The sequence below is a fragment of the Vulpes vulpes genome, chromosome 8 (genome assembly GCF_048418805.1).
Source record: "Vulpes vulpes isolate BD-2025 chromosome 8, VulVul3, whole genome shotgun sequence".
Taxonomy (NCBI): domain Eukaryota; kingdom Metazoa; phylum Chordata; class Mammalia; order Carnivora; family Canidae; genus Vulpes; species Vulpes vulpes.
Window position 1 is genome coordinate 107,380,153 of NC_132787.1, and position 22,115 is coordinate 107,402,267.

At 51.8% G+C, this 22,115-nt stretch overlaps 1 protein-coding gene across 6 annotated transcripts in view; it reads right to left on the bottom strand.

Annotated features, from left to right (window-relative positions):
* The window catches only part of RNF144A (ring finger protein 144A), a 119,400-nt gene extending 97,578 nt beyond the window's left edge, over positions 1-21,822 (bottom strand). Inside the window, exons 1-2 of one of the 6 annotated variants that reach the window (XM_072767797.1) lie at positions 20,710-20,978; positions 7,125-7,292 (exon numbers count right to left, since the gene is read on the bottom strand). The gene's annotated coding sequence lies outside the window, so the exon portion shown is untranslated. Of the gene's footprint in view, positions 1-1,702; positions 1,843-7,124; positions 7,293-20,709; positions 20,981-21,350; positions 21,373-21,403 lie in introns of those variants that run through there. The other 5 variants (XM_072767799.1, XM_072767798.1, XM_072767802.1 and 2 more) reach the window with 5 other exon arrangements.
* Between the last annotated feature and the right edge of the window lie 293 nt (positions 21,823-22,115).

A 22,115-nucleotide genomic window follows, 5' to 3' on the forward strand; every position in this document is an offset into this window, starting at 1 on the left:
CAAGAGCTGTGCTCATGCAAGAAAGGACAGGAGATCCCTGGTCTGTGGTCAGAACCGGTCGGGGCAGCCTGAGTCCATCCAGAGCAGAGCTCCTGCATGCACCTTTCTCCCCCTCGGCATCTTCTACATGATACTTTAAATACTTCTTTGCGTTGTCTCCAAATGATTGGGGAAAGACCGGTGCTTCATTAACTAGCATTGGGACAAAGGCTACAACTGGGAAAAAATCAGGCTTGTTTCCTAACAATGCCCAATGCCTAAAGGTAAAACTACAACCTGTTACCAAAAAAAAAAGAAAGCCTAAATTATTTATAACCCAGAAGCAGGGCAGACCTTCCAAAGCAAACTTCAAAATTAAGTAAGAAAAAAGATGCCATCAGATCAACAAAGATTAAAAATTCAACATGGCTGTTCAAGAACTCAATATTGTTGTATTGTTGAGTGTGGTGTAATAGAAACTTTCATTTACTTTTTAGGAGTATAATAATGGGTGTCATTTATAAAATTATTTGGAAATAGTTCCCAATATAAAACATGCAGGGGGGCCTGACTGGCTCAGTCAGTTAACGCATCTGACTGGATTTTGGCTCAGGTCATTATCTCAGAGTCATGGATCAAGCCCCACATGGGGCTCTGCTCTGGGTATGGAGCCCTCTGCCTGTCCCCCCACTCGCTTGCTCTCTCTCTCAAATAAATGAATCTTTAAAGATACATATATAAAACACATGTACACCTTTGACCTACATGTGCCACCCTGAGTATTTACTCTACAGATAGACTGTCAAAAATATTTCCTACATATGTAAAAACATATTCTTGGTAGCATTCTTTGTAAGAGCCACACTAGAAAGCCACTGAAATGTCCATCAAGAGGGACAATGTGAATAAATACTGTAGTGTTATCCATGCAAGTCAAGAATGAGCTGAACCTGGAGGGGCTGGTATGAAGAAATGTCTACAACACAACGGCAAATAAAAAGACACAACACAAAACAATTTATACAACAACCCAATTTGGAAACATAAATTTAAGTAAGACACTCACACATAATTTTTCTAGAAGAATGTAGAAAAAGGAAAAACCTGTTGATAATCAATTTAGACTAAAGGGAATTTTACTTTCCATTTTATTCCTAATGGATTTTTTTAACTTCTGCATTTATAACTCTCAGTTTTTAGAGCTAAAGATTTTTTTTTGAGCTAGAGATTTTTGTTTTTAAGATTTTGTTTATTCACGAGAGACACAGAGAGAGAGAGAGAGAGACAGACAGAGGCAGAGGCAGAGGGAGAAGCAGGCTCCACGCAGGAAGCCCGATGTGGGACTCGATCCCAGGACTGCGGGATCACATCCTGAACTGAAGGCAGATGCTCAACTGCTGAGACACTCAGGTGCTCCATTGAGCTAAAGATCTTTGATGAGAAAAAAAGTATTATTTTTGTTTGGCCTCAGGAAAAATCACGTTAAGTACAACATATCGCAACTCTGCATTAAAATCCCACAAAAAGGCCCCCCTGCTTTGCATTCCTAAATCTGCAATGCAAATCCTTGGTGCAGGGCCTGCTCTGACATCTCCACAGGGATTAGTTAATGGAAGCTCCTCCTTCTCCTAGTCTTTCTCTCCTCTCCACAATGAATGCACTTTTAGACGTGGTGCCAACTAGTCATCAGCACAGAACTGTGCTCACGAAACCCCCCACTTACCTATAACTCCTTACACACAGACACAAAGTAATCCAAAGGCAATCCTGCTTCTCCCCAGTCTTTCCATGTCCAAGTTGACAATTTCTTTTAGCTGCTGCCCAACATGCAAGTTACTATTCCCCAAATCAACATAGTTCTATGTATTTCAGCTGGAACAGCCAGGATAAGTGGAGATTTTCGCATATGCGATTTGTTTGACTTTAATATGAATAGAGGTCTTGTCCTGCTTCAAGAAAGCCATCTCTGTCTACAGGCATTGTACACTAATGGTCATGCACGCTGGGGGACAGAAGGCCCCACAGGCATCCCTTTAGAGCTGTCCTGCAGTTAGTTATTCCACATTTGTCTTCTCTGGGGGAAAATAAAATACCTTCTCCAGTAATGAAGACATTTGTGAAATTAGCTATGGAACAAATTCATTGGCTCATTGACTATCAATTAATTAAGAGAGTTGTTTTTTTAAAAATTCTCTTGTGATAAAAGGCATTTGGTGAATTCCACCATCATTCCTGATTCTGAGAAATGACTCATAAAAATGAAGCTGATTTTTAGCTTTAAACCTGCTCACACAAAGAGCTGACTGATTTACCCAACTGGATACTGAATTAGGCACAAAATAAGAAGCTTGTTACAGTAGAGGCATGACCAAAGGGGGAAAAAATTAGAATGGTGAGATAAAACATACACCAACTTTAAAGAACTTAGAAATAGTTCCTTTGACTATGCAGTTTGAAAAGGAAGAAGGTAGATTTTATGTGCCAATAAGGAAAAAAAAAACCCATTTCCAGATTAAGTAGCAAAAAGCAATATGCAGTATTTCCCATTTAAAAAGGGAGGTGAGGGGGCTGGGACACAAGTACTTGAAAGAAACTGATTGGCAGCTAAATGCCTGAGGCAGGAGAAAGAATTGATTTGCAGTATAAGAGTTTTTGCACCGCTAGATTTTTGAATTTTTAATGTACTATATATTTTTTATTGAAGTGAAATTCACATAACATAAAATTAACCATTTTAAAGTGAACGATTCAGTGGCATTTACTACGTTCACAATGTTGTGCAATCAGCACTTCCAGTTCCAAAATACTTCCATCACCCCAAAATAAAACACATTACACATTAAATAGGAATTTGCCACCCCTCCCCCTGTCCAGTTCCTGGCAACCGGCAATCTGCATTCTGTCTCTGTGGTTTTACCTATGCTGGCTATCCCGTACACATGCGGTAACACAATAAGTGACCTTCTGTGTCTGGTGTCTTTTATACTTCATTTTTAAACACTAACATTTAAATCAAATATTTCCTGGAAATATTCTATCCCAGTCATTCACTGTAATTTTTTTTCACAAATATTTGAAGGCCTAATATCTGGAAACCAATTATATCATGGCCCATAGATGACAGAGAAGTGAAACAATCCATGCAAAGATTATCCAGATAATTATTTTCTGCTAAATGGTGCAAAGGTTATCAGTCAACTGAGAATTCTGAACACACGACCTACACAGTATACCTTGCAAGCTATTCTAAGTCATCTATAAGAAACAGAATTTAGAGTCAAAGCTGGAAGGGAATAGAGGACCTACTACATATTACTTGTAGGTTGGAAAGTCAAAGCCCATACACACAAAATTGGGCGGCTTCATGCTGCAGGGAGAGCCCTGTGCCCGTCGGTGCCCACACCACTACCATGGCCATGTCATAGGGCTTGTAGATGACCAAACAAGAGGAAGGAAGCAGAGCACATGTGGGCATAAAACTCTGAGGATGGGAGTTTGAGGCTTCAGCTCCTGTTTAACATGTACGGTACAGGAAAGCTGTTGGTCATATCCTCCCAAGAAAATGTTGGACAAACCAACAATCCAGCACTTCTTGCAACCATCAGAAAATGGGTCACAGGGCAAACCAATCCTCCAAAATCTGGAGACAGGTGAGACAAAGAGAGTCACAGCCACGATCTGCTCACCAGGGGGAGAATATCAGGGCCACCATTGATAGGAAGACCTGCTTGGGGATTTTCATGAATTGCTGGGGGCTGAGTACGAACTAGCTGAAGAGTGAAAAAGAAACCCCTAGGAGCCACAGTCTTGAGGGAGCCCCTACATTTTTGTGGGTTTGACCCTTCCCCACTCCCACTCCCAGGAATCCCACCGTTCTCATAGCAAAGAGGCCAGAAAAGCCCATTTTCAGCTCAGGACAGGGGAATAGTTATCAAGTGAAGAATTCTGGGAGCAGTCCCCATGACACAGACCCATCCGGCAGGCCCCAAGGAAGGGGAGTGACCTGACTCCAGCCATGCATCTTCCTCAGCTTACCCAGGAGGGACAAAATAGCTTAGAAACACTGGACCAGGCTGGGTGCACTGGCCTGCTAGAAGACTGAGGGTTAATCCTAAGAGCACAGAATCTTCTCCTGCCCCTGACACTTACACTATGGCCCATTAACAAGGTCCCATACAATCACAATGAGCACAGCTGAAATGGACCTACTCAAGAAGAAAACCCCAAAGACCCACAGGGCAGATGAAAACAGGACCCTAGAGGAACTGAAGCCTCTCACGCCTACAGTGTCAGCAAACAATGAACACAATTCAGCTTCTAGCCAGATCTACGATGCAAAACCTCACACCAGAGACCTTTCACCTTAGTTCTCACACCCAATACAGCAATGAAAAACCCACGAAGCATGCTAAAAGGCAAGAAAAATCAGAATCTAAAAGGACAACAAGCATCAAAACAAAACTCAGACAGGACACCGATACTGGAATTATCAGACAGGCAATTTACAATAATTATGATGAACGTGTTAAAGGCCCTAATGGAAAAAGCAGACAAAATTGCAAGAGCACACAGGTTATATCAGCAGAGAGATGGAATTTTAAAGAAAAAAAAATCAAATAAAACTGTAGAGTAAAAACCTTGCTAAAGAATGAAGAATGCCTTTGTCAGGCTCACCAGCAGACTGAGCACAGGCAGCAAAAAAAGCAGGGAGCCTGAAGAGAGTTTGACAGGAAGTTCCCAAACTAAAACACAAACAGAAAAAAAAAAAAGAGAGAGAGAAAAAAAAACCCACAAACAGAACAGAACATCCAAGAACTGTAGGATAATTTAAAATTATATAACATATGCATAATAGGAATCCTGGAAGGAGAAGGAAGAACAGGGCAAAAAAAGATATTTGAAGCAAGAATGGTTGAGACAGACAACAAACTACAGATTCGGGGAGCTCAGAGAACATAAAGCAGAATAAATACCCCAAAAACGTACACCTAGTCATATCACAGTCAATTGCAAAAATCGAAGACACAGTGAAATTTTTGAAAAAAGCCAGAGAGGGCAGAAAACGTTCTATCAAGACAGGAGCAAGAACAAGAATCATGACCAATACCCACCATTTGCTTCGATGGGGATGGAACTGGAGGGTATTATGCTGAGTGAAATAAGTCAATCGGAGAAGGACAAACATTATATGGTCTCATTCATTTGGGGAATATAAATAATAGTGAAAGGGAATAAAGGGGAAAGGAGAAAAAATAAGTGGGAAATAATCAGAAAGGGAGACAGAACATGGAAGACTCCTAACTCTGGGAAACGAACTAGGGGTGGTGGAAGGGGAGGAGGGCGGGGGGTGAGGGTGACTGGGTGTCGGGCACTGAGGTGGGCACTTGACAGGATGAGCACTGAGTGTTATTCTGTATGTTGGCAAATTGAACACTAATAAAAAATAAATTTATTATTAAAAAAAAAAAGAACAAGAATCAGGTCTGACTTCCCTTCAGAAATTATAGAAGCAAGAAGAGAGCAGAGTGAAATATTTATAGCACTGAAAGAAAAATACCAACCTAAAATTCTATTTCCACCAAAACTGTCCTTCAAAAGTAAGACCAAAAAAACAACAAACAAAAACACTCTCAGATAAGCAAAGACTAAGGCAGTGTGTCACCAACTGTCTGTGCTGCAAGAAATATTAAAAGCTCTTCAGAGAGAAAAAAAGTGATATGTTACAAACCCAGATCAACATAACCACAAGAAGAGAGAGAAGGAGTAAAGGAAGTTAAAATAAAATATTTTGGGGGAAGCTTGGCTGCCTCAGTTGGAAGAGCATTCAACTCTCAATCCCGAGGTCATGAGTTAGAGCCCCAAATTGGATGTAGAGATTATTTTAAATAAATAAATGAATGAACAAACATTTAAAAAATAAAATAAGTATTCTATTTTATTTTCCTTATTTTTAATTGATCTAAAAGAAAACTGTTTCAATAGTAATAACAGAAATGCATTGTGTGATTATGACCAATGGAAAAAAAGAATGAGCAAAGTCATAAGGGAAGGGATAGAAGACCCAGCAATACTCTAAGGTAACATTATTACATATCAAATGGTAGAGTATTATTTAAAAATGGGCTTAGTTTGCTTAACAAATGTATACTGCAAACCTTAGGCCAACTACCAAAAATGTTAGAAATTAGTAAAATTGATATGGTAACAGTGGAGACGAAAAAGAATTATATGCAATATTCAGAAGCAAAGAAGCCAGTTAAAGAAAGAAAAAAAGCGGGGGAAAAAAGAACAGATGTGATGACTAAAAACAATTATAGGGCACCTGGCTGGCTCAGAGGATGGGGCCTATGACTCTTGATCTCTGGTTGTAGAGATTACTTAAAAATAAAATCTTTAGGGGTACCTGGCTAGGTCAGGAGTAGAGCATGTGACTCCTGATTTCAGAGTTGTAAATTTGAGTTCCACATTGGGTGTAGAGATTTCCTGAAAATAAGATCTTAAGGGTGCCTGGGTGGCTCAGTTGGTTAAGCATCTGCCTTATGCTCAGGTCATGATCCCAGAGTCCTGGGATCTAGCCCTGCATCAGGCTCCCTACTTAGTGGGGTGTCTGCTTCTCCCGCTCTCTCTGCCCCTCTCCCCTGCTGGTACTCTCTCTCTCTATCAAATAAATAAATAAGTCTTTAAAAATAAATAAAATAAAATCTTAAAATAAAAATAAAATCTTAGAAAAACAATTATGAACACAGTAGATATTAATTCAATAATATCAGCAGTCTGAATATATTGGATAAAAGTTAAAAGACTGATATTTTCAAAGTGGCTAAAAAAGCAAGACCTAAATCTATGTTATTTAAAGTAATCTACTATAAATAAGAAGGCTCAGGTTAAAAGTAAAGGGGTGGAGAAAGATATACCATGCTAATGCTAATCCAAAGAAAGCTAGAGGAGCTATGTTAACTTCAGACAAAGCCAACTTCAGAACAAGGAAAATCACTGGAGATAAACAGGGACATTACATAAGGATACAGGGGTCTGTTCTCCAAGAAATAACACTAAACATATATGCACCTAATAACAGAGCATCAAAATACAGAAGCAAAAACTGACAGACATGCAGGAGGAAATACACAAATCCACAATCATACCTGGACACCACCGCTCCTTTCAGTAACTGACAGATCCAGCAGGCAGAAGTTGACCAAGCAGCACCAATAATCAACTTGATTTATTTGACACAATTCAATATTCCATCCAATAACAATAGAATACACATTCCTCCAGCTCCCAGGAAACATTCTAGGCCATAAAACCCACTGTAACAAATCAAAAAAACCAAAACTGAAATCATATAAGCCCTGCTTTCACATCGCAATGGTACTACACTATAAGTCTATGACAAAAAAAAAATTGGAACATCCCCAAATATTTGGAGATTAAACAACACACTTTTAAATGACATGTGGGGCAAAGAAGTCTGAAAAGAAGCTAAAAATCATTTTGAACTGAATGAAAACAAAAGTAAAACTTATCAAAATGAGTACAATGTAGCAAAAGCTGTGCTTACAGGGAAATATGTAGTATTAAATGCATGTGTTAGAAAAGCAGAATGATCTAAAGTCAGCCCCTCAAGCTTTCTCTTTAGGAAATGAGAGGAAAAAAAAAAAAAAAAGGAAATGAGAGGAAAGCAACTGAAGCCCAAAGGAAGCAGAAAAAAAATAAAAAATAAAATAAATAAAAAAATAAAAAAATTGGAGCAGAGATCAATGAAATAAAAAAAAACAATAAAGAAAAACAACAAAATCATGACCTGGTTCTTTGAAAAAATCCATAAAAATCGATAAATATCTAGTCAAGCTAAAACCGTGAAGGGTGAGATGGGTACAGAAGAGGGAAGGGGTGTCCACCTTCCATAAGAAGCAATGGCCAACTCAGCCCACGGCCAGTCTACTTGTCCTGCATCTACCAGCAATGCCACCTGTGCTGGCATCGTCCCTGAAAACCTATAGCTATACAATAATTAAAAGAGAAAAATAGGAAAAGGAGGAAATACGCATTATTTCATTTAGGCTGCCCTCATTTTAGTTGAAAACTTCAAGAGTAGCAGCCTCCCTAGTTCTAATGCGTTCCGTTTTCGTAGACCAGAAAGGCTACTGGTGTCTTTTTCAACCAGGAAGTGTCTTCCAGATGGAATCTGGGTCCAGCAGGCGGTGTTCCCTGAGGTCCCCCAGTGCTCCCCACTTCCTCATGTCTCACACCTGTGAAAGGCCACAGGGTCACTTGCGAATCCGCCTTTTGGACAGGCCTCCAGCGGTTTCTCTAAGTTTTCTTATTCACAATTTCTTTAACCCTTGCAGAAGCCCCGAAAGGGAAGTAATCCAAGTACTGGTCTCACGTTTTAGATGGATAAAATAAAATGGGAAGTTTACAGAGAGGCTCCAGGTCTTTGCAGGAGGCCCAGTGGGACCGGGAGTGTGGAGCAGGATTTGAAGCCCCGATCACCGAGGTCTAGTGATGCTGCCCTCAAGTCGGACCCACAACTCCTAAGCGTGACGTGGTCCATGGGCCACGCTGTCACACTCCTGATGTGAGCTGCCCTTGGTCAGATGTGCAGAGCTGTGACATAACACAACCCTGCAGGAAGAATGGGGGTGTTCAGGGGGCTGGTTTCATTTATAGATAACAGGAGCACTTTCTCCTTGTCCATTATCCATTCCTCTCCAAGCCCGAGGCAGCGAAATGACCACTGGAGATACAGTCAAATGATCTGTTGAAATATGTATCTGTCGTGTAGGAAATAATAAACTGTGTGTGTTGGTGGGCAAAATTTACAATTAAGTAAATTTTAAAACCCAGATCATTTATTTCACTATAAAATAAAACCACAGTTTAAAAAATCAAGAGTAGGGGCGCCTGGGTGGCTCAGTTCATTAAACATCTGACTTTTGATCTCAGCTCAGGTCATGATCTTGGGGTTGGGGGATCGAACCCTGCATTGGATTCTCTCTCCCTCTCCTTCTCCTCTCCCCTCCTCCTTCCCTCCCTCTCTCTCCATCTCTAAAAATATAAAGACCCACCATACAAGGCAACTGGGTCTCAGAGTTGTTTTCACTTCACAATATATTATAAAAATTTTCCCATGTCCACAATCTCCAAAAATCATATCTAATTAGAGCAGGATATTTACTTAACCATACTTAGATGTTTTCCATTTGGGACTGTTATTTAAACACACACACACACACACACACACACACACACACACACACGAGAAGCATTTGTGCATAAAGATTTCCTTCTCTTTCCCCACATTTAGCATCATTTCCTTGAGCTAGATTCCCCAAAGTGCAACTGTCTCAAGTATTTGTGGTTGCAAATAAAAATCATGCATTTATCCTTAAGCCATCCCTTCCCCTCACCCCACCCCGTTTAGGCCCAGAAACACATTCCTTCTGCTGAGCCAGCATGATTTATACTTAACCGCTTCCTGTTCTGCAGCAGAGCCCCCTTCATCCTATCAGCCAATGTTCCTTTTACCTAATCCCTCCTAGAAATTCTCTTAAATAACAATTTCATGTTTACCAAGAAAAATCGCTCTTGCCACCCAAGTATTTTATTTTCACATGATGGTTGTTATATCGTCACGAGACCGACTTCTGGATGGCCAGTATGGAGCAGATGACACAGAGAGTTCGTGCCAGGAAGGATCTGTATACAATTTAAACTAAAATCATGCAAACTACGTTTGCAGCCTCCAGATGATTATTTTTGTTAGCAAATCAGCTCAGGGTGTTTGCCATTTGGGATCAGCTTATAGATGCCACTGGGTTTTAAAAACCACCCTAGGGCAGCGCTTCAGAAAGAAGCATAAACCTTCAGGCAGATCGGAAGGTCCTTTATTTTATTTTATTTTTTAAATGCAGGGAGTTGAGTTAAAAGTTTAAAGCACTGAAGCTGAATGTACCTACCAGGTGCCGGGCTGGGGACAGGAGTTAGACACGCTCTTCACCCAGGAGCCCAGCCTGCCACAATGCACCCCAAGAAAGCCTGACAAATAAATGTGGGCAGCTGAGTCTCCGCTCTACTGCCCAGGGAAGCTGGGCAGGACCGGCACGAGGGCAAGACCTGGTCAGGGATGTTTGCTTCCCGGTAAATAGTGCCCTCATTTCAGGTTACCCAGAATTTCTATAAAATTGTGCCTTGAGTTTCTCTTGACTATTTTGTCAACAAAATATGACACGTGTTAACATCAGTTCTGGGTGTTTTGCTTTTAATACTTTGGAGCTAACACTGGTTTCCAAGATTTAGAAATATTTCATTTTGCAAAGCTCCTAGGCCGTAGGCTCCATGCCTCTGTGTCCGGAGAGTGAAAGGATGCTGTCTCCGTACCACGTCCTCCACAAAATGCCAGAGCTGCTCAGGGACACCGGGACGGAGGAGGGGGGCTGGCAGGATGACCAGCACAGAAGGCATCGGAGATGCAGGGAAAAGCAGGTGATGCGGGCCAGGGGCTGCCCTGGGATGCCCTGACCCCGGGGCATGTCAGGTGACGGCGGGGACAACAGGCCGAGAATGAACTGCCCCGCAAGAGCCACAGGCTTCCAGGATGCAGAGGAAAACACGGAGCCGCTAGGAAAGCCACGGTTCAAGGAGGAGGGCGCCCTCGCAACCGGCCTTCACCGGGCTCACGAATACCCTGGACTCGAGCCTGGCAGGCCAGTGTTCAGGAAAAACCACAGAGGGGGGCTGGGAGAGAGACTGGGGGGATTGCTCAGGGGGGGGGGGGATTAACTAGAGCGGTTAACCTGATGCTCAGGTGAGACTCATGGCAAATTCCAGAGACTAAAATCCAATCTCATTTTATACATTAAAAAAAAAAAAAACGTCCAAGGAAACCTGCCTCTGAGTTGATACTGACTTGAGCTCAGTCCCTCAAAGCACCGAATGCGAATAATACAGGCTGCAGGGAAGAGGTGCACAAATGGGCCAAGTCGGCAGGAACCTCAAGCATTGGGGCTAAACGGCAGACACCGTCACTGGGGAGCGAGGATGAGCACTCGGCCTGTGTCAGGACGTGCAGCCGGCTGGGGTGACCCCACTCCCAGCCTACGTGCCTGCGCGGGGCCTCGACACAGGGGCGAGAGGCCTGCGAACCCCCAAAGAAACACGGGCGGCCAGGTCCCTGCGGACGAGGACTACGGCAGGGAAACCTACAGCAGGGAGATCTAATGTGAGCTGCGTCCCTCGTGTCACATTTTCTGGCACATTAAAAAAAGATTTTTTTTTTTTAATTTATCTGTTTACTTGAGAGAGAGAGAGAGAAGGTAGGCAGGGGAGAGAGAGCATCTCAAGCAGACTCTGTGCTGAGCCCGACGGGGGCTCAATTCGAGACTCTGAGATCATGACCTGAGCCGAAACCAAGACACCCAACCGACTGAGCCACCCCGGTGCCCCTGGCACGTTTTTCTTTCTTTCTTTTTTTTTTTTAAGTAAAAATAAGGGAAATTAATGTTAGTAACATTTTATTTAAATGAGTAAAATAAAATCACGTTAACATGTAATCACGTAAATGTTATTCCTGAGATTGCTTTCATTTACACCGGTTTTCACACCAGCTCTTGGAAACTGGCCGTGCATTTCTCCACACGCGTGGCAGGTCCCTTGGGACTGGCCTCCGCAGAAGGGCTCAGGACCCGCGAAGCCAGCGGCCTCTGCCTGCACGGTGCAGCCCTCCACGCGCCCTCCCCTCCGCCCCTCTGGTCGGGTTTGCTCTGTTGTAGCCAGAAGACGTCCCGCCTTCGCCGGATAAACAGTCCCTGGGAGAGCAGCCCATGTGCCAGGCCGGCAGGACACAGCCCGCGCCAGTGCCCGCGCTGGTGCCCCCGGAGAAAGCCCGCACCCGCAAGCGCACACGTGGCCGTGACGGAGAGAAAACAAGGTCACTGTGAAGGAAACAGGGCGCTGGGCCAAAGGAGAAAGAGTCCTGGGAGCGATTAAAGGATTAACAGATAAGAACTGGCCCCCTGGCCCCTCCGCTGCCCGGGGGAGGACATGCTCATTTAAGAACAAACTGACAACACTTCCTTCTGAGGCGTTGACGTTTGCACCTTCCACAGCCCAGGACCTGGCTGAGGACGCGGTGGGTATTTATTGGGCATTAATGAACTGCGTGCGCCTTAGATGTTGAGCTATTTCACAGGCAGGGGGAGGGGAGGGTGAGCGACGCTGCCAGATGACAAGGGATTGCTGTGGGTCCCCACTGGTCGTCCTCGCTGGAGCGAAACTGGAACTTGCACGATGCTGGAGGCTGCAGAGGTCCGTACCTGCCGGCGGATTACAGAGCTCCACACCCCGACCTGTTCTGGAAAGGCCTCAGCAGCCCCCTGCCCTCCCCAGGTCCCTAGGCGCATCCTCACTGGATGTCCCTTCATCCACCTTGGAACACAGGAGGTCTCGGCCAAGGGAAGGGCCAAAGAACAGAAGGGATGGAGCAACGGCTGAGACTGCTCCTGGACCCCGAGGCCTGTGAAGGGCGGAGAGGCCTAGTTAAGGTCTGCAAACACTCACGGAGCAGCTACCCCGTGCCAGGCTCCATGCCAGCTGCGAGGGGGACACAGACATGGGCAGGACAGGACGTGATTTCCTGCTCCTCACCGCACCCAGAACTACAAATCAGGGAAGGCTCAGATGGGCTTACGCGACACTGGCAAGACACGTGAGCCACGCGACCAGCCAGCGCAGGCTGGTCCGGACCTCGTCCCGTGGGGATTCCTGCCTTCCAGACGAGAACAGGTGAGACCAGCAAGGGCAACGGACGCTGGCACAGCCTGGCCATGCGGACGCCGGGCAGCTGGCTTCACGCGCCGTGCTGTCCAGTCCGCGTGAGGATGGTCCTTCTGGCTCCCATGGCCTCTGGCTTCCCCAGCTTCTCGCACCCTGGGGTCTGCCAGGAAGCCCACTTCAATGGGATACACACAGAGGCTGCCGAGAGGCTTCCCCAAAGGCCTGTTGTTCTCTGATCAAAAGGACAGATGCAGGCGACACCAAACTCCCCCCACACACACACATACTTCTCTTGCCACCTTCAACACACACCCGTGAGCTGGGAGTTGTGGTGAGCCCTCTGAACCCCGGGGTGCCCAGCATGAGGGCACAGGCCGACACGTGGAGGACAGAGGGCAACAAGAGCAGAAGCCGGTTCTCGTGAGCAGCACGGTGCAGCAGGACCCGTGCCGGCAACCGTCCCCTCCCAGTGCCACGGAGGAAACGCCAACCGGTTTCTCGCAGCCCTCGTTGGTGAGCGTTCCCTTGTGAGCCAAACACACAGCAACATACAAACACGTACAATCGTGTACCCCTGCCCCTGCCGTTGGTGTTACGGGCTGAACTGTGTCCCCTTTAGGATACGCCTAACCCCCAGGATCGGTGATGTGGTCATTCGGGTCCTTGCCGGGGATCCAATTCACGTGTGACCAACAGAGTAGGCCCAACTCCCGTAGAACTGGTGACCAGCCATCACCGCCTATCTTCGTTCACTCCAACCACCCTCGTAACCGTCCCCTCGGACGGGCGGCTCGTAAACAACGGACACTCGTATCTCACAGCTGTGGAGGCTGGAAGTCCGAGCTCAAGATGCCGGAAGGTTCGGGGTCTGGTGACAGCCTCTGTCTGGTTCAGGTGGCCTCCCACTCGCCATGTCCTCACGGGCAGGATGGGCGAGGGGGCTCCCATCCCATTCACCAGCACTCCCCCCTGGTGACCGACACACCTCCCAAAGGCTCCGCATCATCACATCACCACACTGGGGACCTGGCTTGGGGGGGCAGGCTGGGGGCAGGGCGCTGCCCCCCTGCATGCGGACAGAGGGCAGTGGGAAGACGTCAGCGCCCCAGACCCGGAGGCGGACAGCGCGGCCTGACACGGAGGTGCTGCCTTAGGGTCCTGCAAGCAGAGGGAACGCAGACAGATAACCTTTTTGTCTTCTTTCCCCGCCACATCCGGCCCTACCCGCCCACCGCTGGCCTCTCACAACCACACTGTCTCGGATCCCAGGGCCCATGGCGGACACTTCATTGAGACCTAAAGAAGAAAGAAGGGACTGTGATCTCTGGGGGGCGCCGTCTCATCCACTCCAGGCACTGGCACCGCCTCGCCCGCCAAGGGATTAGGAAGAAATAGGCACAGTTTTAGCCAACAAATCCACATCCCGAGGCACCCGCTCTCCAAGTCTTCTGGAAGCTCTTCTAACTCCGTCGTCCCGGGACTCCCATGTGCCCGTGCGTGTGTGTTGGGAGGGGGCTCCTGAGAAGTACCACGTGGCGATCGGGGCGCCCAGAAAAGTGACTTTCTGGGACTGTGTGTTTCTCTGACAGACAGTGCCCCCCCCCCACCCAGGGCGCCCACAAGCCTCCGCACTTCCCATCGCAGTGCTCCTTCTGGAACACACACCCTGTGTGATGCTGTGGAATGGACACTGGCGCCACGGACCAAAGGAGAGCGTCAAGCACTCGAGAAACAGAGAAAACACTGACTGTTGCAGATTATTCTGCACGCACGCTCTCGGGTCTCCGCAGCCGAGGCTCTCCGCGTCCTGTGTGGGAGGAACCACGCGAATCAAGGGCCCACCGCGTGTTTCCCAGACAATCTCTCTTTCTAGGAACCCGACCGCCCTTTGCCTAGAGCGCCTCGGCCTCCCGTTAGAAAGCTCCAGACTCGTAAGGCTGACGGAGCCCACCACCTGCTCCTGCCCCCGAGGGCCGGACCACCAGCCCGGACTCACCATCCGCAGGAACAAACCCCAGCACCAGTCCCACGCCTCGGGCCCCCGCACACCGGCTCGGAGCTGCCTCGAGTCGACACATGCTCACGCCAGCCTCCAGAGCTCCCGTAACACACACGAGGACACGCACACCTTCTGCACACCGCAGAACGAGGCCCACCTCGGCCTCCCCCTCCCCAGCATTGCACAGTGCCCAGGCCACATGCTGCCCCAGCCAGCCCGGACGGCACTCTCATCTGACACTGGACCCGACGGCGTCTGCTGTCTACGGACAGGACCGGCCAGGCCTCCCTCCTCCCACCCCCACCGACACCCCCACCAGCACTGCCTTCAGCTTCTGAGGGTCCCGCAGGGCACTGCTCCGTGGGTGGACTCACCTCCCAAAGAGAGAACCCGGCTCTCTGGATGCGCTCAGATCACCCCGGAGCTCGAATCCTGTGTCTTCATTTCCCTTTTGAGCCCAATCTCTCTCTCTCTCTCTCTCTGTCTCATCTTCAATCACTTAACCAAAATCCACTCAGAAAGTGTACAATAGGGCAGCCGGGTGGCACAGCGGTTTAGGGCCGCCTTCAGCCCAGGGCGTGATCCTGGAGTCCCGGGATTGAGTCCCACGTCGAGCTCCCTGCATGGAGCCTGCTTCTCCCTCTGCCTGTGTCTCTGCCTCTCTCTCTCTCATTCTCTCTCTCTCTCTCTGTATCTCTCATGAATAAATATATTTTTTTTAAAGTGCACGATAGGTGCTAAGGGAACGCAAAAATGAGGAAGTTCATACCCTTGTAGGGCTTACGAGAGGAAATCAGTTACATAAATCGCTAAAATTAGATTCGAGAGTTTTAAGCGCAATCATAGGTCTTGAAGGAAAAGTTGCTATGGAAGCACCTGGTACAGAGAACGTCCCGGCAGGCAGGTAGGAGACGGAGGGGGCCAGGCCTCGGGGTGCGGGGATGAGGCTGGCCGGTGCTGAGGCCTGTGGCTCCATCCTGTGCTCCCACATTCCCAGGGCCCCATCAGCAAGATGCCAGGACCCGGGGAGGGGACCACCCCAATGTCCCCATTAGCAGTTCTACAGCTTTGAGAAGAAAAGGGTACGTGTTCTGAGCCCGGAAGGGCCACCAGGAATGTGGCCCACGGAGATGGCAGGAGAATGCTCCAGGGCACCTGCTCGGGGGCTGTTGGGAGGCCCACCCTGGACGGGCTGGGGCCAAGCAATGAAGGATCCCAAAGACTCAACCGAGGGACACGCTCGTCATTGGACAAGCAGTGGGGGCAGCTGAGGGCATCCCAGCAGCACAGTGACAAGAGGTCTCCGGAGAGATGGTGAGGGACCCCAGTGGGATCGACACAAAGTTTGACTTTCCCAAGAAAGTAAAAAAATATGTGTTGATTCTGGCTTCAGAACACCCGTTTAAGAGAACATTTTACATCGAGGAAGAAGAGGGTGCCTAACCCACGTTTCTGTGACAGGGACACTTCCCGGCACCCACAAGCTGGCGGAGAGGGCCGGCCGCTCTGCCCAGCAGGCTGCCCTTCCCGTGGGGACGCGGGCGAGCCTGACCAGGGACAGGGTGGCGGGGATGGCAAGTACTGGAATGGGGACGAGCCTGAAGACCAGCCGGCCCCCGAAGGCGGGTAGAGACAAGCACACGCAACCCCATCGCTGGCCACTCAACACGCATCCTGGATGCAGAGACACCACAGCAGACAGGCCCCGCACTGCCCGCAGGCTGGAGTCTCTCCACGGTTGATGCAGCCTACACAGCCCCCCTCCCTCCACAGAGCCTTAAAATGCTGCCCACCGCCCCCCCCCAAAGTCAGACACCCCCTGTTCCAAAGAACTGCTTGGAAACTGACCCCCTGGCAGCCAAAAACGGTCCCAGGGAAATCGTGTAAGAGGTGTTCAAGGACGGACACAAAACCCCATGTAACCGAGAGCCCTACTACAGACACCGCGGAAGCTCCCCGCTGTTCTACGGGTCTGGGCCCGGGGTCCTGCCCACAGAGCCCTGCCACAGAAGCTGCGGAGGCCTGCGCTTTGCTGGGGCGACTCCCAGCTCGGGGGTCCTGAACAGCAGGCAGCAGCTGCCACAGGCCCCGGGGAGTCACACTGGCCTCGCTCGGGGACTCTGAAGGCAACAGGAGAGGTGGCTGCGTTGTAAAAACACGGGGTGCTGCCCGTGCTTCCACTCACCTTCTCTGAACCGATTCTCCTCCAGCACACAGACTGGGCAGGGGGGTGGACGGGCCGGGGGGAGGCTCTAAAACTATACAAGGACAAACCCCACGCTGGGAGAACCTTCTAGAAGACACACCAGAAACCAAAGCAACCGTTTTCCACTCCGGAATCTGGGATTGGACGGTGTTCCGAGACAGCCTGCTGAGAACAAGACCCTGTACAACAGCCGGCTCCCAGTTCCCGGCCCACCCCCGGCTCCTACTGGCTGTTCCCGGGGCCCAGAGTCTGACCTTGAGCCTCCAAAGTGGCCTGGAGGACCTGGACTCACCCTTCAAGTCGCTGGCATCACGGGCTCCACCGGGAGCTGCCCTGGGCACACCAACCCCGTTGTTAGGAAGGTCTGTGGATGTGCTGGCTTCCACCCCCAGGCTGTGGCCTCCTCGAGGTCACAGAGCAGATCCTCTGCCGAGCACTCGGAGTCCCACCTGCTTCAGTGTTCACCACGTGCACGGCCTCGGACAGCCCAGCCACGCCCTGCTTCCCTTCCCTCCTCAGTGATGTGGGGACCGTCGCAGCGCCCATTCCGCGGGCTGCATGAGAACTGGGTCCGGAGAGATGGTGAGGGACCCCATGAGCAGCACCCGGTGACAGGGCATCCTAAGTGACTACGAACCATTGCTTCCTCCCTCTCCTGGGGCAAATCTAAGTGTTGGCTGACACGCTACTTCCCACCATCCAGGGAACTTATTTTCCTCTGTTAACATCACGTCCAGTTTGTCAAACTTGCTCCTCAGAGGAGGCCCGGCTCTCAGAGTCTATAGGCCACCCAGAAAACACGTTCCAAGGCAGGTGTCAGATTCCAGGAACGGAGGAAGATGGACACTCATCACCAAGAACCACCCCCTCCAAAGCCTGTCTCCCAACACATCCTCTGTAGGAGAAGACGTTCTTCTCCAAAAGTCCATAAAACTGGCTGCGTTTGGCACCTTATCCCCCAATGCTGATTCTCCTAAAAAAATTAAAAAAATAAATAAATAAAAAGGACCTTAAAAGCAGCAACTGCTTTTTTTGGATCTTGGGAACCAGCTAGGCCAACACGTGGCTTTCACAGTTGAAGCCACTGGAGCCACCCAAGGAGGTGAAGACACTTGCCCTGGGTCACACAGCCCGGTCAGAGGTTTGCCCAAGCTCTGTCCTTCCGGACCAATCCCCAGCAGCTATAGAAACAGTTGCTGCAATTTAATTTCTTCATCTAATTAAGAGAAGCTATTCATGTGTGTCAGCTACAAGGAAACGAAGGACAAAGGAGGCTGGTCCCGAGAACGATCACCTCAAGTGACTTTCCTAGTCGTAAGGCACCTTCACCTCCGCTCTTGGATCGCCAAGGCGGGAAGCTACCCGAGTGAATACGAAGAGGGTCTGTCTTCCTCAGAAGCAATCCCCCCTGTTCATCTCTGGCGCCCTCTGAAATCGCACCCAGAGACCTGGGGACCCGGGGCAGTCTTGCGTAGCCGGATGCCCAGTTAGCGGCGGAGGCCTCAGTGTCATCCTGGGTGCCACCAGGCCAGCAGACCCCCAGAGCAGCTGATGTGTCTCCCCTCCCCTAGCCCAAGCCCAGAGCGGGAGGAAGACCGGCAGGCAGTCGGGAGAGCTGCTGCCGGGCCCAGGCCATCCGCGGCCTGTGTGGGGGTCCCCGGGGTGGGGTCCCTGCCCTCTCTCCCCTCCAATTCACAATGAGCGGGCTGGGCTAGGAAGCTGCAGTGACCACCTAGCTCTGTGACTCTCAGTCTGCAAGGGCGGGCCTCCTCCTGTCTCCACCACCAGGGAGAAAGGTCCTCAAAGAGGAGAAATTGGAACAAAAGAAGGCAGCAGAGCCAAATTACGAACCACAATGGGAAAAACAGGCGACGTGGCTCCCGGCTTCTGGCTGAGCCCCAAGTTCACCCGCTAAACGTCAGCGGCTTCCACTGAGGAGTGTGTGGGGTCCCTTCCAAGCCCCAAACCGCACGGAGTCCTCAAGAGAAGCACCATCCTCTAGTGCGGATGTGGACGCAGGAATGACACACCCTCTGGAAGCCGGGGCACCCAATACACTTATCAAGCACACGCAGCTGAAAGTGCGCTTCCGCGTGTCGGCATCGGCTCGGGCACCGCCTGTGGGTGCCCACACTAGGCGCCCGTAGTTGCAGCCCGGCCTGCAGCGTCGGAGCCCGCCCGTCCTTAGTTCTCCAGGGCTCCTGGCACTAGAATCGGGGCCCCTTTAAACACGTAAACTTCCAGACTCCAATTGTGCTGGACCCGGACAATCCCCATCCCACGGAAATTAGGTTACTGACATCCCATTTTCTCCTGAGGTCTGCAAGCCATGCCCCACCTTTGATAAGGGGTACAGGGGGAAGCTCAGTCCCAGCAGGTGAGAAGTGGGGTGAGGTCGGAATCTAGGGGTGGCACCCAGCACACTGCACAGCACCCCCTCAATTGCACACAGCAGGTTCAGCTCACTCACTCTCCTCCCCCTCGTCCTCCAAAACCATCAAGGGCTCCCACCATCAAGGGCTCCCACCGCCACGGGATCCAGACCTAAGTCAGCCTGGAGTTCAAAGACCACGATTTGTTCCCATCTGACCTCTGCACTCAAATTCCCTTTGCACGCCTTACAAAACAATAAAGAACCAAAACCATAAAGTCACGAGAACACCACAAAGGACCAGGTCCCTCATCCGAGCACTGGGGAGGGGAAGCCCGGGGCATGGGCAAGGTCGGGAGCCGCACACACCTCGGTTCCCATCCCCTCCTCCGCCAGGCAGCGCCCCGGCCTCGGCCTCAGGTGCACCTGCCCCACCTCCGGGCTTGGACTCAGCAGCCTCCCTCTCAGAGCAGCCCCGGCCCTCCCCAGGGGGCTCCGCTCTAGGGCTCACCCCGCGGCCCGCCCCTGACCTCAGGACACGGCTCCCCGCGCTGCACCGCCCGGTCCCCCGCCGTGTCCTTGCGGCCCAGGCCCAGCCCGGCCCAGGCCTCCCGCGCAGCAGCACCCGCCCGCGCCCCGGGGCTGCGCCCTGCCCCTCCGCGAGGCCGACTTCGGGCGCTGGGTGACCGGGCACCTCGAGGGCGGGTGTTCATTGTCGTTGCTGGAGAGGAAGGCACGGAGGGAACTTTGGGGTGACACCCAGGCCCGAGGCGGCGGTGATGAGGGACCGTGGGGGGCCCCAGGCCCGAGGGCGGCGGTGATGAGGGGCCGCGGGGGGCCCCAGGCCCGAGGGCGGCGGTGATGAGGGGCCGTGGGGGGCCCCAGGCCCGAGGCGCGCCTGCAAGGGGCCGGGCAGCCGGGAGCCTCCGCCGGGCGGGGGGGGGGGCAGCCGAGACCCCGGGAGGGCCGCGGGGTGCGCACGCGGAGGACCCCCCGCCCCCCCCGCCGGGCCGACCTGCCTTCCCGCCGCCCCCCGCCCCCGCCCCCCGCGGAGCCCCCAGAGGTCCCCGCCCGGTGCCGCGGAGCCAGGGCGCCAGGGCGCGGCGGGGCGGGCGGGCCGCGGGGGGCGGGGGGCCCCGAGCTTCCCAAGCCGAGCGGCCGCGGCGCCGGGGCGGCCGAGGGCAGGCGGGGCGGGCCCAGGGTGCTCCCCCCGGTCCCCCGGCCCCGCCCGCGCGCCCTCGCCGCGACCCCTGCGCCCCGGACCCGGCCCGCGCCCTCGCCCCCCCCCAGGTCCCCCGGCCCGGCCCGCGCGTCCCCGCCGCACCCCCCTCCCCCCGCCCGCGATGCCGACACAAAGCGCCGCGCGTCACCCACCTGCCTGGTCCCGCGCGGCGGGGTCCCGGGGTCTCGGGGTCCCGGGGTCTCGGGGTCTCGGGGACTCGGGGTCTCGGGGGCTCCGGGGCTCCGAGCGCCGCGCCCAGGCCGGGTGTCGGGGCGTCCGGCGCGGCTGCGGGGAGCCTGTCGGGTGCCCGGCCCGCGCCCGCCGGAGCCGCCCTTTATGCCCCGCCCGCCCTCCAGCGGGGCGCACCGCGGGCGGGGGACGGTGGGCGGCGGCGAGCGGCACAAAGACGCGGGCGCCCAGGCCCGGCCCGGCCCCCGCCCCCGCCCCCGCCCAGGCCCGGCCCGGCCCCCGCCCCCCTCCGCCCGCTCGCAGCGCCCCCTGCCGCCCGCCGCCCTCCGCCCGCCGCGCGCCCGCCCCCCGCCCCCCCCCGGCCGGGGCGGCGCCTCTGCCCGCGGGGTCCTTCCCGGGAGGGGAGGGGGGAGGGGAGGGGGGAGGGGAGGGGAGCAGGCGCCCCCCCCGCGGAGCCGGGCCCGGAGAGCGCGGGGCTGAGCAGCCCGGGCCGCCCCAGACCAGCCCCGAGCCGAGCCGCGGCAGCGATCCCCGGGCCCTGCGGCCTCAGGACCCGGCTGTCAAGATGCCAGGGCCTCGCGGAAACGTCCTTCCATCCCCCTACCTGGTGGCCTGGATGGATGGGTGGGTGGATGGACGGGTGGATGGGGAGCCCACCTGGACGGCGTCAGGATACCCGAGAGCCGGGCACAGGCACCGCGATCCACCTCCTAGTCTTAGGGTTTCTGGCTCCTCGCGGTCCAAAACCGTGGAAGACAGGATTCCTGCAAGATTTTCTTTTCGCCACTCCCTTTAGTAGCTAGAAGTTCGCCAAGTGTTAAATAATATGCCTGTCAGGCATGCATAGCTGAGCAAAACTTGTCGGTGTGCAGGAAACAATGCCTCCTTCCATGCATACGCTCTTTTCCCCAGAATTATGAGAAAACCAGCCCCAGCCGTAGGGGCTTCCTCCTTAACAGCCTCCCTCCTCTGTGGGCTCTGAATTCTAATGCCTTCACCTTCCCGACCCCGACCCCGGGTGCTCAAGGGAGTTGCTTAACTTCTTTGGCCTTCCATGTGCTTTAGCTGGAAAATGCAATGATAGTAGCGTGTGTGTCATAATGATCTTGGGAGGGATTGAGCAGGTCACATGAACAAGGCACTATCACCATAACGGGTCCACCAAACTATAAGGACCCCATAGCCCTTCGCCGTTATCTCTCCTATTTCCTTCAGACAATTATACAAGATTCCCAACGGCCGCGAGGTTGTGTATGATTTATCTTCCCCTGCTACCTATGCATCTTTTTTTAAAAGCATAAATCTGTCTCATCTACACTGAAAAGCCATTCTGGTAAGTATTTCTCCTCCTCGAAGATATGAATGGGCG